The sequence below is a fragment of the Xiphophorus hellerii genome, chromosome 7, assembly GCF_003331165.1.
Source record: "Xiphophorus hellerii strain 12219 chromosome 7, Xiphophorus_hellerii-4.1, whole genome shotgun sequence".
Taxonomy (NCBI): Eukaryota; Metazoa; Chordata; class Actinopteri; order Cyprinodontiformes; family Poeciliidae; genus Xiphophorus; species Xiphophorus hellerii.
In genome coordinates, this window is record NC_045678.1 from 5,838,905 (window position 1) to 5,843,865 (window position 4,961).

Sequence of the window (4,961 nt, forward strand, 5' to 3'; positions counted from 1 at the left end):
CAAAAAAGCTATAAATCTGTATCTTGAAAAAATCACAAAAGTCCAAAGCAATGTTTAGAGGGAACACTGAAATACCAACAATACAATAACCCAGCTTTGTGAATGTGTTTGTTTTTCTTGAATATATTTAATTAGCAATATTAATGCTATGCCAGATGTGATTATACAACAAGAACGGGAATTAAGAGATAAAATAAATAAAGCTTATCTTTAGTCACACAAAAAAACAGCAAAAAACACAATTTTACATAAAAACCAGAACAAACTCTAAAACTCATTGATCAAACACGTATAAACCATCAGCACTCAGACAAACAAACTTGCAGCTTCATCTTGGTACCAATCAATCATTAAACACAATAAATCAAATTTAGATTTATTGGTAATTCATCCCTAGCCATAAACTCTTAAAATAAAATAAAACCCTGCAACAAAATGGATTCACTAAAAGTAATTTTCTCAAACTAAAGTCAAATGTTTTCCAATCACCACTATTAATATTGCTGACTCTTTCTGAAAATGTAATCAGCGTGAAAATATATTACAGCTCCAAACATGCAAAGGACCAACACAGCATTTCGTAAACAACTAATTATTCAAAACTCCTCTTTCTTAGAAAAAGCAAACTAAGCAATAATGGTTTAGTTAATACAAACTAAACTACTTAGAAATAATACAGGACAAATATGTATCTAAAAACTTTTCTAATATTCAAGTATGAAGGTTTTATTTCAAGCAACGTATCCAAGGAGACCGAATGTGTTATTGAGGCATTTTTTGAAACCTGGACCAGACACTGACTACTTATTCCAAAGATCTGAATAAAACAAAACGGATCTTCTAAAACCAGAAATAACTTTTTAAACCACATAAACAATGTCAAACCCCTGCAATCCCTCCAAGATTTTAACTAACAAATGAATCACAACTGGACCCACTGAAACTGAGATGATTGTTTTTCTAATGAATTTTTACATTCACTGTTAACATTCAAGTGACTTCTGAAAATGATACGTCACTAAAATGCAATGGAACAAAAGGCTGTTTTTCTGGTCTTGAGTAATTACAATAAACTAAATAATTTAGTTACTTTGTGAAATCAACAGGCACACATTGATTGTTCTTTAATGACTTTTTATAAGAATAAAGCTGTGTGTTGTTATTTAATCAATGTATCCATGGAGACTACATATGACACATTTTTCACAAAGCTGCGTTGAAGTCATTTTAAATAATGTCACCAATGTATCCATGGAAACTAAATATGTTTGTCTAGGCATTTATCAAAAAGACAAAAAGGGCAAAGAACCATCCAGTTTACCAAGAATTGGAATCCAAAGTCATCAAAGATGATTTTCACAAATAAATCATTATTTTGTTTGTGAAAATTAGCTTTGATTGATGATCACTACGACTATACACGATTCACTGCCTATTAATGGTCTATCATTAACGAACACACACACTTACAATGCTTATTACTGGGCGACAGTGGTAGGAGTTTGCCCTGCAATGGTCCGCCTCTGTCGTTGTGTCCTTGAGCAAGACACTTCTCTCACCTTTAGCTGGAGTTATTGCTGGCACGATACAACATCTGTGGCTACAATCCATTAGCTTATAAACATCAGTGTGTGAACGCGTACATGAATGGAAATTTTATGTAAAGCGTCCTAACAAACCGTTAGTCTGATGTCATTACCATGGAAACCAAGTATGTTTGTCAGGGCTTTAAAAAAAAAAAAAAAAAAAAAACACATCAACATGTCCCTATCTTGAAAAAATAATGAAACTAAACAATTCAAATATAGGTTATTATAAGGGTAAACACTATTTTTAAAATGTTTTTAAAAAATAATATTAAATATTTAAGGCATTTCATTTTGCGTGTCCATGGAAACTGAGTGTTTACCACGGCATTTTTCAAAAAATAACGGTCAAAAACAAGCTAATTTTTCAGGAATTTGAAGTTAATTGAACTAATTTGACTATAATTCAGTAAAATGCATATATTCTTATAATTATTACACCACAGTTTAACAATTCCCGACATTTCCAGCGAAATTCAGTAAAGAAAAAGGCTCATTAGTTAACTAGTTAGTTAGATCTATGCTAGCAAAGAATGCTACTCGTCTTTTTTTTCTACAGCAGTCAGTATTTCTTTAAAACACACACACACACACACGCAAAATAAACTAAACAAGTCACTAATATCTTAGTAATAACTTGCTTTGGTTTATTAAAAATAGTAGAAGAATGATTTGAACCTTCCAGCTGGTCACCCTGCTGCTTCTTCTCCCGGTCAGGAAACGTCTTTCGCAGGTTTGGTATCCACGGGTTTCTTCAGCAAGTGCGAATTTCAGCAAGTTCTTCTTCAGCAAGTTTTTGCACAGCAGATTCTCGACAAGCTCAAACCTTCCGAGGCTTTAAAGGCTCCTTCAGGCGTCTCTCTCAAAAGTCCCGTAGCAAAGGGGAAAGAAACTCAGAAGGTCGGCGTCATTTATAGGCTCGAGGACGCTAACGTCGTTGCCATGACTTCCATTGACGAACGCACGCGCTGGTGCGTGAGAGAAATTGGACTACAAATAACGCAGATAACACAAGTATCGCGTTGTCTTGTTCATCACTCCCGTATGCTGCCACCTACTGGCCCAACCGCTCCTCGACCCAAATATTAATGCAGGGAACCCTTTCCACATTTATGCTAGTTCTTCCAGAAGCAAAAATATATATATATATATAGTAATGCTCAGATAATTATTTGCAGTCATTCTAAGACACGAACTATCACATTATAAATCCAGAGGTGGTCCAATCGGCGGACATTGTTACCCGATGCATTACTGAATAATACAAAGCCAACATTTCTCCAGGAAAACTTTAATTTATATTTCAAGTCTTAATTTGAGATAATAATCTGAAAAAAACAATATAATAGCTTGAAAATATTTATAAATATATTAAATCTTGCTTTAACTCATAAGGTTCTTCAAAAAGTTGCTAATAACCAGATCCTCCATGGTAATGAATACGTCTAGGCTGGCCTACACCTTTTTTTTTTTTTCTTTCTTCATTTCATTTAAGCATTTTTACTTGCACATCTAAAACAATTTTACGGTGTCATGTTTCTTTCACATATGAATCCACTCGTGTTCAAGTTGGTTAATTTAATTTATACATACATTTTACACACCAGGACATTAAAAGTATTTTTTGTTTTACAATTTTCAGTTCATACATGAATGTAAAAAAAAAAAAAAAAGTTAATATTACAACATGCATCCATGAATACTGCGATCATGGTTTTTCAACATTAGCACAAAACTTGGGAAAAAGACAAAAGAGGATAAGAAGATACCAAAAATATGTATATCTGTATAAATATAAATCTTAAGAGTAACAAGATTGTATCAAACACAAGGAGAGAAAAAAAACTTAAGTGCTTTAGAGTAAAAAATACAACTGAAGGTTTATAAAAGCCTTAAGGAAATGAGAGAACAAAAGTCAGTATTGAAGATTGTCCAGTCGTAACTCTAACACACACATCCAGGAAAGCACGACACACACTTTGCATTCGCCTTCATTCTGAAGCCGTATTTGCCACAGAGAAGGCAGTCCGGGTTAACAAAGACGGAACAACACATAGCGCTGGGGAACAAATGACAGAGCAGCACCCAGCCTTTGATCACTATCAAAACATAATCCTGATGGAGTTAGCGTTGTATTTCTTCCTGTCGTGCAGCTAAATGGCAACAATGCTGGCTGTGTGTTTACATGCATGAAGTCGGCTTCAAACTAGCGCTAAACACTTTCATAAAAAACGGACAACGAACCGGTTATTTCACATTAAAATTATAGCTGCTGTTGTGTAAGCTGGCCTGTTAAATGAAATGTAAAAATCAAGCAAAAGACAAATTTATAAAGCAACTCAGCCGGGTCTCCCACTTTTAACCTACCCATGTCTGGTTGCAGCAATATGAAGTCAGAATGAAGAAAAATAAGTGAACAACATTCAATCTGGGTGTTTCAATCTGCATTGAATTGGATGGAAAAGTTAACTTCGGTCCTTATAATTCTCTGTCCTTGCTCCTCATATTCTCTGGGTTCTGCTGGTCGGCTTGTTAGTTCTGGATCAGAGGAAGAGGAATGTTTGTTGCATGTGAACACAGTTGAAACAGAGAATGCTCTGTCAGGACTCCCCACGGCAAAAACATAAAGAAAAAGAAGTCTTCAGAAATTTTTTTTTAAAAACTACAAAAAACAAGGCAGTCTTAAGATTGTGTTGCTTAGAAACGCGCCGGTGGGAGGAGGACAGCTGATCTCCGCCTTGCAGCGGGAGGAGGAAAGCAGGTGGCTCAGACGGTGCAGGTGAGCTAACGGTGATTTTTGCTTTAAACTACTATAAAACCTGCAATAGTGCCGAATATGCATGCGCTAATTTTAGCCAGGATGTTGCACATAACTTAAGTGTCAGAATCCATTCCTAATATATTCCGATGTGTTTCCAGATGTTGGTAAACCATCAGTGCGGTGCTTCTGCAGCCTCTGAGTTGCAGGATGTCTCATCAAGTGTCCGTCTTCCTGACTGCCACTCGGTGTTTGACCTTCAGGATGTCCAGAGACCTTCACCTTTCTGGAGCTGGGATCACATGAGCCCGATGTGCTGATGAAACATTTCTAATTTTTAAAAAAATGTGGCTGATGTTCTTACAGAGTTGAAGTGCATTAACGATCTGTTGTTTTTAGCTTCTCAATACGTTTAATTATGATTAAACTGATGTTCATACTGAGAGCAAATAAAGCTGTGTTCTTTCTAATCTGACTGGTTCTACTTTTAATCAAACTATTCATGTTTTCACATTTTGGTCACCAAGAATCACGGTCGTTTCAGGAGATGAGAAGATTAAAGACGATTAAAAGGTTCTAAACGTTAGTCTAGAAAATATTCCTTTCATTTACTTTCA

The 4,961-nt window shown here is 35.3% G+C and overlaps 1 long non-coding RNA gene across 1 annotated transcript; it reads left to right on the forward strand.

The window, feature by feature from the left end:
• The first annotated feature begins 4,335 nt into the window (after positions 1-4,335).
• Positions 4,336-4,680, forward strand: LOC116723594 (uncharacterized). Its single transcript, XR_004340011.1, has 2 exons — positions 4,336-4,365; positions 4,506-4,680. It is a non-coding gene; the product is annotated as an uncharacterized LOC116723594 (long non-coding RNA).
• The last annotated feature ends 281 nt before the right edge of the window (positions 4,681-4,961 follow it).